We start from the raw sequence: 13,901 nt of genomic DNA on the forward strand, positions 1-13,901 counted from the left end.
TTTTTTTTAAGAGAAGCAGAGGTTCAGAGACTAGAGAACACGTGAGGGGGGAAGGACATGAGACTGGCCCAGCTGGAAGGAGAGCAGGTGTGTGGGGACAGAGGGAGGGCTTGGAACACGGAAGCATTTAGGTGTTAAGGTGAGGACCTGGGCTGGGAGCCCTGGGGCCTTCTGGAGCCACAGGGTGTTAGGGGGCTCGCGGGCCCGAGACCCTGCCTCTCCTTCCTCCACAGGCCTTTGTGCGAAGCTTTTCGAGGGCAGTGGGCGCAGAGTACTCCTCTCGCGGGGCAACGTCCAGGTGCTTGACCGCGGGGGCGGGGCTCATAAGGGCGGTGGCAAGAGTGGCAGCTCAAAGGGGAGGGGCTCTGGCGGGGGCCAGGAACTTCGAGACAGGGGAGGCTCACAGGGTTGGTAGGGATCAGGAACGTCAAAGAGGACGGTGACTCAGAAAGGCGTTAGTGGAGCAGCCTCGGAAGCGGTGGGTTGTCGCAGGGGGGCGTGGCCTTTTTGATGGGGCGTGGCCCAGAAGGTGGTGCAGGGGCGTGGCCTCGATGGGGGCGTGACCTGGAACGTGGCCTGAGGGCGAGGTCTAGAAGGGAGGGCCGGCTCTCTGAGACCCCAGTGGGAGAGCAGCGACTGGGTGGGACTCTGGGATTTTCAGAGAGGACCTGGGAGCCTAGGCTAGGGTGGAAAGCGAGTTCTTTCCTTTACTCCCCTTCCTTCCTGCAGACAGTGAGACTCTTCTTGGTCAACACAAATATGAGCCCTCCGGTGAAATCCCGACTGCCCATGGTGAATCCTGAAGATTCTGATGGGCAGGCATTGGACACCCTTGGCCTCACCATCCAGACCCCGGGTGCCTCAGCCAGGCTGTGCTGGTGCCTTCATGCGGCAACTATAGGCACAGAGAAGATGGGACACTCCCTGGCCCAGAAGCAGGGAGATGTCCAGATGATGGGAGGGTCCCCACCCTGAGTGGGGAGACAGGAGAAGAGAAGGGGACCCAAGGGTGGGGCGTATCTTGATTCCTGGTACTTCTTCCCAGGGTGTTCTGCAGGCTCTCTTCATTCTCCATTGGTTTTTCTCTCAGTCTCTGGGGAGTGAAGTTTTTATCTCTGTTGGACAATACTGTGGTAAAAGCAAAGCCCTCTGATAAAAGGCCTTGAAGAGGCCTGGCCACTTGTCTCGCCCCTCCCCCACCCCTCCATAATCCCGGGCCAGGGCTGTGGATGTTAGCCAAGATGTCCCACACGTGGGAATAGACGGATGAGCAGACCAGTGGGACAGAATTGGACCTCTGAATACCTGGGTATTTAGTGGTAACTGTGGCATCTCGAACCTCTGGACTATGGAGTTTTTAAAATGTGCCACTGAGACAATTAGCCATTTGGAAGGGAAAAAACAAATACACACACGTGTAAATATATATATTTATTTACACACGTGTGTCTATAAATAATTATAGCAGTGATGGTCACAAAACTGAATACACTAGAAACCACTCACTCATACACATTTAAAGGGCGAATTTTATGGTATGTGAGTTATATCTCGATAAAAATAATTTTAAAAATAGAGAGCCCCCCAAGTGTATGTTTGTGTGTGTATAAATCGGATCCATTCCTTCCACCACCATGCACCTGCATAAGTAAATCTGAAATCCCATGTAAAAATGGAAACTCAACAACTAGAAGAATACATAAACGAATTATTTTTTATCTTGGGAGTAGGAGAACCTTTCTCATTAATACAGCAAATTAAAAACAACAACAAAAAGAATCACTAACAAATATTGAACTCTAGTTAATGATATGCAGGCCAAATAGTTTAGAGATAGTGTTCTGATGTCTTTGACATGCACTGAAAAGTTAGATGAATTAGATAAATGGAGGGAGGGATGGATAGAGTGGATAGAAATATGATGAGTATGGTAAATAGTAGTAATAGAATCTAAGTGGAGACACATGGGTGTTCACTGTCCACTTTTTCAACTTTTTTGTATGTTTGAAATTTTTCATGATAAAAGATTGGGGGAAATCCAGGAGCAATAAAATAAAATTTAGAAATAAAACTACCTAAGCATATTTAAAAAGTACCTAAGATGATTCCATAAGCAAAGTAAAAATGTGACAATCTCAGAGGAAATATTTACAACTTACATCACGCACAAAATGTTTCTCCCTTAATATGTAAGAAAAAGCCAAAAATCCAATGTTTAAAAATGTTTGAAAGAAATGAACAGAAAGTTCACAGAAACAAATACAAACAGTCCTTAAATATATAGAAAGAAGCTTAACTTCTCTCATAATTAAGAATAACACCAATTAAAGTAACTCTGAAGTAGCATTTCTCACCTATGAAATTGGCAAAAAATGCATAAGCTGAAAAACACTCTCATGCATTGCTAGTGAATATTCAAAATGCCTCCATGGGGAGCATTTTGACAACAGCTAACAAAACAACATAAGTGTTTACTCTCATAACTAGCAATACAACTTTCTAGATATACCTCAAAGACCTCCCTTCATGGCTAGAGTAATCAGGGATGAGAAAAACCTCATCTTGGGGGACAAGTTCTACACTTTTGAAGAATAGAAAGGAAGTCCTTGTCTCTCGAATTGGTGGGACTATTTTTAACTTTCTCTTCTGCCTATTTTTAAACCAATAAAAGTTACAAGACTAGTATCTGTGTACTCACCACCTCGATTCACAGCCCATTAATATTTGCTTAATTTGCTTTTATGTGATGACGACGATGATGATGATGAATGGACCATTTGAAAGTAAGTCGAGACATCATGACCCTTTACCCCTAAAAGCTTTAGCAAGTGATACCTAAGAACAAAGGCATTATCCTAATGACAACGAGGCAGGGATTGAATGTAGGAATTTGTCATTGTTAATGCATGGTTTATCTTCAAATTTTCCAATTGTCACAATAATATCTTTTTTAGAAATGTTTTTTCCTGATGGGGTTTCGATCCAGGATCATGTCTTGCATTTAGTTGTCATGTTTCTTTAGTCTTCTTTAACCTACGACAGTTCCTTATCTTTTTTTGTACTCCGCGGTATTAACATTTTTGAGGCAGAAATATTTTGAAATTGAAAAACACTGTGTTTTGTGAGGTAAGGGATTTATTCTAGGAATAAGATCTTACATAATTTCAGGCAATGGTGGAAAAAGAAGGTCCAGAGAGTGGGGATGAGGGGTCACTGGGAAATCACCAACCAGCCCTCTCAAAGCACTGCTGCAGGTAGATAAGTCAGAGCTCTCAGGAGGAACCTGGTAAGTCATTATATCCAGCTGCCAGAGTGGGATCACCAGGGACAGCTGGTGAGGAAGTCTACGGAAAGCTGTTGCTTCTGTACCCAGGGGTGGGCCTGGGATCACTGTTGGTCAGCAGAAAGGCAGAAGAGATGAGTACAGAGTAAGGAGAAAACAAGGTCCTGTACTTTTTACCTCTCTCTCTCTCTCTCCCTCCCTCTCTTCCCTCCCTCTCCTCCCCTCCCTCCCTCCCTCCCTCCGTGTCTTCTCTCTCTCTCTCTCTCTCTCTCTTTCTCTCTCCAGAGGAAGAGGAGAGTGCAAGCTGGCTAACCCAAGTACATTTGTAACTACACATCTAAATAGAACAGTCACCCAAGAGCAATACCCATGTTTCACTTCTTCCTTTGAAAATTTATTCTAATTTTCGCTCTTGGCCAACTCTCACCCAGAACTGTACAGGGAAAGGGAAAGGTAGGTCCAGCTCAGCCCAGTTGACAAACTACAAAGCCACCATAAAAGTATGCCCTGTTTTCTCTATTCCTCAGAAGAATTTCTGCGAGATTAGTATTCCTTCTTTAAATGTTTGGAAGGTTTCACCAGTGGGAACATCTGGATTTTTATGGAATAGCTTTTAATTATGTGTTAAATTTCTTTGATAGCTATAGGACTATTCAGATTTTCAGTTTCTTCTTAGGTCTGTTGCAATGACTTTTATTTTTCAAAGAATTTATCCACTTCATTTGAATTTTCAAATGTATTGATATGAAGTGGTTCATTATACCCTTGGTTGCTTTTTTCATGCCTGTAGGATCTATAGTGGTGTCTCATTTCGATTCCTGATATGGGTGATTTGTTTTCTCTTTTTTTTTTTTCCCAAGGGTCTTGATAGGGATTTGTTCATTATATTAATCTTTTAAAAAGATTTTTATTAAAATATAGCTAACATGCAATATTGTATTAGTTTTAAGTATATACCATCATTATTTAACTATGACTCTTTTAAATAAGCAACTTAGCTTGTTGATTTTGATATTGTATGTTTTCTATTTCACTGATTTCTGTTCTTACTGATATTGTATTTTCTACTTTGTTTTTAAAATATTCTTTTTCTACCTTTTTAGATATTCGATTTAAAATTTTACTTTTCTAATATGTGCATCAAAGCTATACATTTCCCTCTGAATATAAAGTTTAAAGTATCCGCAAATTTTGCTACATTACATTTTTACTGTTCTTCAGTTAAAAGTAATTCCTTATTCCCATTTTTAGTTCTTTGACTCACGGATTTAGAAGTATGTTGCTTAATTTCCAAACACGGAAATATTCTGTTTACCTAACTATGATAGTCCTCGAGTTTAATTCAAAAGTGATTGAAGAATATATACTATATATTTTCATCCCTTGAAAATTTTAGTATATATGCCGCCAAAGCGAGCACTTCCTTGAAAAATTTAAAGGCTTGATTACCCAGAATATGGTCATTTTGGTCAACGGACCTTATGGAATGCTTTTCTTCATCTCTGATAACTTTGCTTGCAATGAAGTCTACTGTGTCTGAAATTAATATAGGCAGATCTACTGACAACAAATTCTGTTTTTATTCGTCTGAGAAAGTCCTTATTTCTCCTTTACCTTTGAAGGATAATTTTGCAGGGTTTTTTTTCCCCTCTCAACAGTTTAAATATTTCACTCTACTTTCTTATTGCTTGCATGATTTCTAAAGAAAAGTCAGGTGCTGTTTTCATTTGTGTTCCTCTGTGGGTAAGCTGTTTTTTTTGTTTTGTTTTGTTTTTTTCTTCTGGCTTTTTTTGGGAGATTTTCCCTTTGTCTTTGATTTTCTGTAATTTGAAAATGATATGCTTCAGTGCCTTTTATTTTTTGGCATTTATTTTGCTTGGTGTTCTCTGAGCTTCCTGGATCTGTAGTTTGGAGTCTGACATTAATTGGAGGGAAATTCTCAGTTATTGTTTCAAAGACTTCTTCTGTTCCTTTCTTTCTGTCCATCTGGAATTCACATTATGCATATGTTACACCTTTTGTAGGTGCCCCACAGGCCTTGGGTGTCCTGTTCTATTTTTTTTTTCTTTCCAGTCTTTGTTCTCTTTGATTTTCAGTTTTGAAGGTTCCTACTGAGAGACCCTCAAACTCAGAGATTCTTTCCTCAACTGTGCTCACTAATAAGCCCATCAAAGACATTCTTCATTTTTGTTAGTGTTTTTGATCTCCAGCATTGCTTTTTGGTTCTTAGGATTTTCATCTCTTTGCTTATATTACTCATCTGTTCTTGCATACAGTCTACTTCACCCATTAGAGGAAATTAGTATATTAATCATAGTTGTTTTAAATTCCAGTTCTGGAATTCCAGTCCCGCCATGTCTAATTCTGATGCTCCTCTGTCTCTTCAAATTGTGTTTTGGTATGCCCTGTGATTTTTCATAGCCAGACGTGATGTACTGCGTAAAAGGAACTAAATAGCCTTCTAGGAAAGCGGTGAGGAGGTGTGTGTGGGGAGGGGAAGCATTCTATATTCCTACAATTAGGTGTCAGTCTTTTAGTGAGCTTATGCCTCTAGACTGTGAACTTCACAAGTGTCTTTAACTTTTTTTCTTCCTCTTGTGTAGGAGAGGATGGCTAGTGTGGGCTGGGGCTGGGTATTTCCCTTCCTTGAATCAATTATCCTCCGATGGTACTCCAGCAGGTGAGGCTCTGCTTAATTAGTTTCTCCTGAGGGCAGACCTGGTTAAAAACAGAGCTTCCCCCACTCCCTGCCAGAGCACAAGGAGATTTCTCTCTAGTATTTACCGTGAGAATCTGCTTGAACTCCTGGAGGTAAATCTCACAAAATTGTGTGTGCGTGTGTGTGTGTGTATTGCGGGGGGTGGGTCCTCCTGTGACTGGCTCCTTCTGGTGTTTTTAACTCTTAGAGTTGTCTACACGGAGCTTCCAGCAATTCACCAATAACAGTTCTGGTTTTCCTGCCCTGACACCGGTTCCCGTTTCTGCTTGGGAGTTTCCGCTCTGGTAAATTTATTCCCTGTACATATTCATTTTGAGGTAATTTTTGTGTGTGGTGTGTTAGGTTCAGTTCGGTTCATGCAAATATCCAGTTGTTTCCAGCACCATTTCTTTAAACATCTATCTTTTCCTCCCATAGGATTACACTGACTAAATGGGTCCAGTTTGGGGGCTCTCTATTCTGTTTGTGTGATATATGTATGTCCTTACGCCAATAGCACACTGTAGCTTTATGGAAACTCATAAAATCAGCTAGTAAAACCCTCCGTCTTTGCTATTCCAAGTCCTTGAATTTCTGTATAAACTTTAGAATCAGCTTATCCTTTTCCACAAGAAGTGTTTGCTGGGATTTTGTTTGGTTTTATTTCTGGACCCTTTATTCTGTACCATTGATCAATTTGTCTTTCTTCCGATAACGTACTGTTTGATTACCATGGTTGTATAATAAATCTTGAAATCAGATAGTGTTAGCTTTGCAACTTTGTTGTTTTTTTGAAAGTTGTCTTGGCCCTTCCTGGTCCTTTGCATCAACATGTGAATTTGAGAATGAGCTTATCAATTTCTATCAAAAAAAAAGATTGCTGGGATTTTAATTGGGATGGCATTTAATCTGTAGGTAAATTTGAGGAGAATTGACATCTTAACAATATAAGCCTTCCGATTCATAAATGTGGTTTATTTCTCCATTTATTTAGTTCCTCATAAATTTTCTCATCAGTGTTTTATTGTTTTCAGTGCCCACATCCTGCACATATTTTGTTAGCTTTGTATGTAGTTTACATCTTGTGATGATGTTGTAAATGATATTTTTAAATCTTATGTTCCAATGGTTTATGGGTAGTATCTAGAAATGCAATTAATTTTTTATGTTGACCTTGTGTTTTACAATCTTGTTAAAATCCATTACTAGGATTAGTACTCCTTTTCTAGAGTTCTTAGGATTTTCTATGTACATAATCGTATTATCTACAAATAAAGAGAATTTTACTTCTTCTTTTTCGATCGATTACCTTTTATTTCCTTTTTCTTGCCTTATTGCCCTGGCTAGGATCTCCATTATAATATCAAATAAAAGTGGTGACAGAAGACTTTCTTATCCCGTTCCTGATCCTGGAGGCAGTGTTTAGTCTTTCACTATTCAACATTAGTGGAGGTCTTTGTAGATGCCTTTTATTAAGTCGAGAAAGTTTCATTCTATTTCTAGTTTGCCAAGAATTTTTATTATGAAGGTGTGTCGAATTAGATCAAATAATTTTCTTCATTTATTGAGATGATACGATTTCTCTCCAAAATTTTATTAAATGTGGCGAATTTCATTGGTAGATTCATGGTAGTAAATACACCTCGCAGTCTGGAATAAATCTCACTTGATCAAGAGGTATCTTCCTTTTTATATGTTGCTGTCGTAGATTTGTTAATATTTTGCTAGGGATTTTTGTATCTGCGTTCATGAAGGATATAGGTTGTGCTTTTCTTTATTGTAAGGTTTTTATCTGATTTTGATTTCAGGGTAAGACTGGCTTCGTAAAATGTATTAACAACACTCTTTCCTCCTCTCAGTTCTGAAAGAGTGTATGTAAGATTAATATCACATCTTCCTGAAGTGTTTACTAGAATTCAACTGTGAAGCTCTCTGGCCCTTACATTTTCTTTGTGGACAGAGTTTTAAATTATGAATTGATCTCTTTACAGTTGTTATAGTGCTATTTGAATATCCTATTTCTTCATGTGTCAATTTTGGTAAGTTGGGTTTTTCAAGGAATTTATCCATTTCAACTAAGTCCCCAAATTCATTGGCATAATGTCGTTCATAATTTTTTTATTCTTTTAATTTCTTTAGGAAATACATGGATGCCCTTTTTTTCATTCTTGAATTCAGTAGTAGTTTTCATTTATTTTCATGATTTAACCTAGTGAGAAGTTTATCAATTTTATTTCCTTTTTCAGAAAACCAACTTTTTGGATTAAATGCATGTAATAATAACTTATGTGAAATACGCATTAAAACATAAATACTCAATGTATGACTTACAAAAAAAAAGAAAGAAAACCAACTTTTTAAAAACTAAATTTTCTTATTTTTCATCAATTTCCCATATCATTGGTTTCCATTCTTTATTATTTCTTTCCTTCTGTTTATCTTGGCTTAAATTTGCTCTTCTTTTTCTAGCTTCTTATCGTGGAAGTTTAGAGCATTGATTATAAACCCTTCTTTTCTAAAACGAACACTTAAATATATCGATTTCATTTTAATTAATTTCTGTATATGCTGTCTTTATATTTAAAATGCATTTCTTGTGGGCAGTGTATAGTTGGATTTTGCTTTTTTAATCTAGTCTGGCAATTTCTATCATATAACTGAGTCTTCACTAATTTAGGTTCAATGTGATTATTAGTACGATTAGGTATAAATCTATCAACTTGATTTTTTTTCCTATCTGTCTTGTCCAGTCTTTGTTCCTTTTCTCCACCTTCTTCTGGACGGATTATTTTTTATGGCTCTATTTTATCTTCTTTGTAGGTTCCTTAGCGGTAGCTCTTTGTTTTATTATTTTAGTGTTTGCTTTAGAGTTTATTTTATAATTTTAGTTTCTCACAGACTACCTTGAAGTGATCTACTACCAATTCACATATGGTGTAAGAAGCTTGTGGTAACACATTTGTTATTTCTCTCTTCCCAGCATTGTGTACTGTTGTCATACAAGTTACTTTTACATATGTTATGCGTTCCACAACACACTGCAATTCTTTTTGCTCAATGTTCTTTTAAAGAGATTTGAATAAAAAAAACAACCCAGCTTTTATATTTACTCACATAGTTACCATTTCTGGTGCTCTTTATTCTTCTGTGTAGATTCCGATTTCCATCTGGTATCTTTTTTCTTCTGTCTGAAGGGCTTTCTTTAATATCTCCTGTCGTGCGGGTCTGGTGAGACATTCTTTAAGCTCTGGAATGTCAAAAAAAAAACATTTTTAGCCTTCAGTTTCTTAAAGTTTAAAAAAATTTTTAAATTATAGTGAAGACACATGACACGAAATGGACCATCTTAACCATTTTGGGGTGCACCGTTCAGCAGCGTGGTGTACACTCACATTGCTGTGCACCCGTCATCACCATCCATCTCCAGAACTTTTTCCTCTTCCCAAATGGAAACTCTGTACCCATCAAGAACGACTCCCCAGCACCCACCCCCAGCCCCTGACACCCACTATTCTTTCTGTCTCTGCGAATTGACTAATCAACGTACCTCATATAAATGGAATCGTATAGCATTTGTCCTTTTGTGACTAGATCATTTTGCTCAGCATAATGTTTACAAGGTTCATCCATGTGTAGCTTGTGTCAGAATTTCCTTCCTTTTGAAGGGTGAGTAATATTTCATTGTATGGACACACCACATTTTGTTTATCCATTTATCTGTCAGTGTGGGGTTGTTTCTACCTTTTGGCCATTGTAAATGATGCTACTATGAACCTGGGTGGACCAATATCTGTTTGAGTCCCTGCTTTTAATTCTTTGGGGTTTATACCTAGAAGTAGAATTGCTGGATCATATAGAAATTCTATGTTTCCATACTGTTGTTTTCCACAGTGGCTGTACCATTTTACATTCCCACAAGCGATGCACAAGGGTTCCTATTTCTCCACATCCTTGCCAACACTTGTTATTTTCCTTTTTTTTCTTTTTTTAAATAATGGCCATTTTAATGAGAATGAAGTGCTATCTGATCGTGCTTCTGATTTGCATTTCCCTAATGAACATATTTTCATGGGCTTATTGACCATTGGTGTATTTTCTTTGAAGAAATGTCTACTCAAGTCTTTTGCCCATTTTTGAATTAGGTTGTTTGTTATTTCGTTGTTGTTATTTTATATTCTGGATATTAATCCCCTATCAGATGTATGATTTGTGAATATTTCCTCCCGTTCTGTGGGTTGTCTTTTCACTCTCTTGATGCTGTCTTTTGATGAACAAAGTTTTTAAATTTAATTAAGTCCAATTGCTCTGTTTTGTTGTTGTTGCCAAAGCTTTTGATGTCGTACTTAAGAAACCATTGCCAAATCCAAGGTCACAAAGACTTTACCCAATGCTTTCTTCTAAGAATTTTATAGTTTTAGCATTTAATTCGGGTCTTTGATCTTAATTTTTGTACATGTATAAGGGAAGGGTCCAACTCTATTCTTTTACGCATGGGTATCCAGTTTTCTCAGCACCATCTGCTGAAAAGAAAAAGTCATCCTATCCCCCATTGAATAATCTTGGCATTCTGGTTGAGAGAAAAAATTGACCTTATATGTAAGAGTTTAGTTCTGAACTCTATTCTATTCCATTGGTCTGTATGTCTGTCTCTATGCCAATACCACATCGTTTTGATTACTGAAGCCTTGTGGTAAGTTTTGAAATCAGGAAGTGTGAGTCTTCCCACTTTGTTCTTCCTTTTCAAGATTGTTCTGGTTATTCCGGGTTCCTTGAAATTCCATATGCATTTTAGGTTAGAATTTTTTTTTCTCCAAAAACCTCCCCGCAAAAACCTACCATTGGGATTCTGATAGAGATTGCATTAAATCTATAAATCTCTTTGGGTAGTATTGTCATAGTCACAATATTAAGTCTTTGAAACCATGAACATAGGATGTCTTTCCATTTATTTGAGACTTGTGTAATTTCTTTCAGCAGTGTTTTTTGTTTTTTTTTCCATCGTCTAAGTCTTTCACCTCCTTGGTTAAATTTATTCCTAATTATTTTATTCTTTTTGATGCTATTGTAAATAGAATTGTTTTCTTAATTTCTTTTTTTAGATTATTCATTGCTAGTGTTTAGAATTACAACAGATTTTTGTGCGTTGCTTGTAGTTATATTACTATAAAATGATACAAAATTCTAATTACATAAAGTTCAAAAAGTGGCAAAGGTAATCAATGGTGTTGGAACCAGAACAGTGGTTTTTGGGGGCGGGGATAGTGGTTGGGATGGGTGCAGGGGGAGACTGGAAGGTCTATCTTCTTGACTTGTGTTGGTTACATAAGTGTGTTCACACCGTGAGAAATTCATGGAGATTTGGACTAATGATCTGTGCCTTTCTGTGTCTTTATCACATTTCATAAAGTAAAAAAAAAAAAAAAAAAAAAAAAATCCAGAGAGAACACTTCATGAATTTGAAGCTGGGAACCTCTTTTCTCCCTCTCATCCTATCCCCTAGAGGTAACCATGGATACAAATTGGGCAGTGTCTCCATCTAGAGTTATAAATATATTTACTGAGATGTATCTACTATCCTACACGTTGCGTTTTTCACCTAACAGTGTATTTTGGAGGGTGTTTCATGTAAGAACAGGAAGAGCTGCCTCCAATCTTTATCAGCTACGTCATATTGCATTTGGGGCCATACCAGACCCAATTTAACCAGCTGCCCTTGACGGTTTCCACCTTTGCTGCTTGAACAGTGTAGCAATGGCTGTCTTCCTTCCAGTGTCTGTTTCGCACCTGTGCGACTATTACAAAGAAATACATTCCTAGAAGTGAGGTTTCTGAGTTCAAGGATATAAGCATTTTTTTTCCTTTGAAAACACCTCCATATGTAACCAAGTGCATTAGATGAGATGAGAAGAAAATGTGGGAATGTATTGGTTTTGTTTTCCAACTCCAGGCCTCTGGGATATTGTAAACTGCAGGATGATGTCTGTGGTCCAGGTTGGGGCTCGATCTCAGCACGTGTGCCCCCTGCTCCAGGGAGCTCTTTGACTCCTAGAGAAGGTCAGGTCCCCTCAGGCTCCCCCAAGTCCCCTGAGCTCCTATGCTCTAGCCCCAACCACTCTGGTTAATAGACATGTCTGTCCCACTGGACTGTCAGTCCCCAAAGGGCAGTGCCAAGGCTGTTAAGGTCACCACAGTATCCCCAGCACTGCCTTGCACAAGGTTGGCATAGAGCATGAACCTGGATGGATGAATGGATGAAAAGAATACATTTACAGGGATAGAGAAAGTAGGGAGGGATATGGGCGCTCCAATGAGGTGGAGGTTGCAGAAGGCCTGGGGCTGAGGCTCTGGGGCAGGTCGGAGGTCGGAGGTCGGAGGTCGGTATGTTCTCTCCTTGACCCTCCCCCTTCTGTGACAGCGAGGCCCAGGCTCGTCTCCTCAGACTTGCTCAGCTGCTTGGATCCAGCCTGCTGGCGAAGGGACCGAAGGACTTTGCTGGGCAGACGTTGGACACCCTAAGTCTCTCCCTCCATACCTCTGGGGACCTCTTCCACCATCCAGGTGCTTTGATAGGACAGCCTTAGGCTGGGGGTTCAGCAGAAAATGATGCACCTGGGTCAACAATTCATGGGAAAGGCACTGAGCCGCAAAGGAGAGTCCCGACCCCCCTCCGAATGGGGAGGGAGGGAGGTGACGAAAGGCGCCAGGTGGCGTGGAAGCTGAGCCCTGGTGCTTCTCCTTCCCGGCTCCCTGTCCAGGTGCCTTTTTGGTCCTGGCTGCAACTTCATGGTTTGATGAAACTAAATTATCCTGGTCCCAGTTGAACGGACCCCCAGTGCGAGCAGAGGGCGTGGCCACCCCGAGGCTCCCTTCCTACCTTTCTCTCACCCTGGACCGTGACCGTGGCCTGTATGAATCGTCTCCCTCACCCTCGGGCTTTATCTTTTCTCCCCAGTGATGGGGCTGCTCAGCCACTTCCTGGCTGCACGACCAGAGTGACAGTCAGGGCCTTGGGGACGTCTTCGGTGCACCAGAGACAGTAACACCACCCGTCTCCTGGGGTGGTGGGGAGGCTGGCCTAGGACCAGGCAGCAAGGCACGGGGCACAGTTAGGCACGTGGCACAGGGATACTCGGTGGACAGTGGCTGAGAACTCTCGGGGTGTATCCGATCGAGGTTCGAATCCTGGCCGCTGCCTCTACGATACTGTCCCCCAGCCGGTGCCTAATCTGAGCCTGCTTCCTGCCTGGGATAAACAGTCCCTCCTCCCAGGGCCAGAGGGATGGTGCCAGGAGATGCTGAGCATCTAGGGCACACAGGTACCCAATGAACAGCTGCAGCCCTGCCCCAGTCCCACAGCCAGGAAAGGGTGGGGTCAGGATGGAACGCACCGCTAAGTCCGAACAGCTCATGTTTTTGCAAATGCGTCCCATGAGTCAGGACCTGTGCCACCTCCTTGCTGAGCCCTCCCGGCCTGCTCGCTCAGTGGGGTGGCTGTTATAAGGGCCTGGGGTGTACAGATAAGGTCCCGGCACTTGTCCGGTGGGCGACTTTGGCTGCGTTCCTCCCCTGGGCTTCTGTCACCAAATCTGCAAGTTTATTGAGAAGAAGCACTGAGTGGATCCCCGGGAGCACGAGACTAAGTATGCAGTGAGCACTAAATTATTGCAGCTGTTAGGACCTTTTCCCCCATTTTACAAAAGTGGAAACTGGGACTCCAGGTAAGGTCAGAGCTTCTCGGGTCAGACCAAGAAAATGTTTGCAAATGGAGACAAACATACCTTGAATTAAACGCCTACAAACTACATGTTAATTTCTCAATTCCTCTCTAGTGTGCGGATGACGCTGAAAGTGTCATTTTAGGAGTTGAAGTGAGCAGGGTACGTCCTCTGGACATCTCACCTTGTCCTGGGCAAAGACAGC

This window comes from Pteropus medius, unplaced genomic scaffold, assembly GCF_902729225.1.
Source record: "Pteropus medius unplaced genomic scaffold, Ma_sr-lr_union100, whole genome shotgun sequence".
Taxonomy (NCBI): Eukaryota; Metazoa; Chordata; class Mammalia; order Chiroptera; family Pteropodidae; genus Pteropus; species Pteropus medius.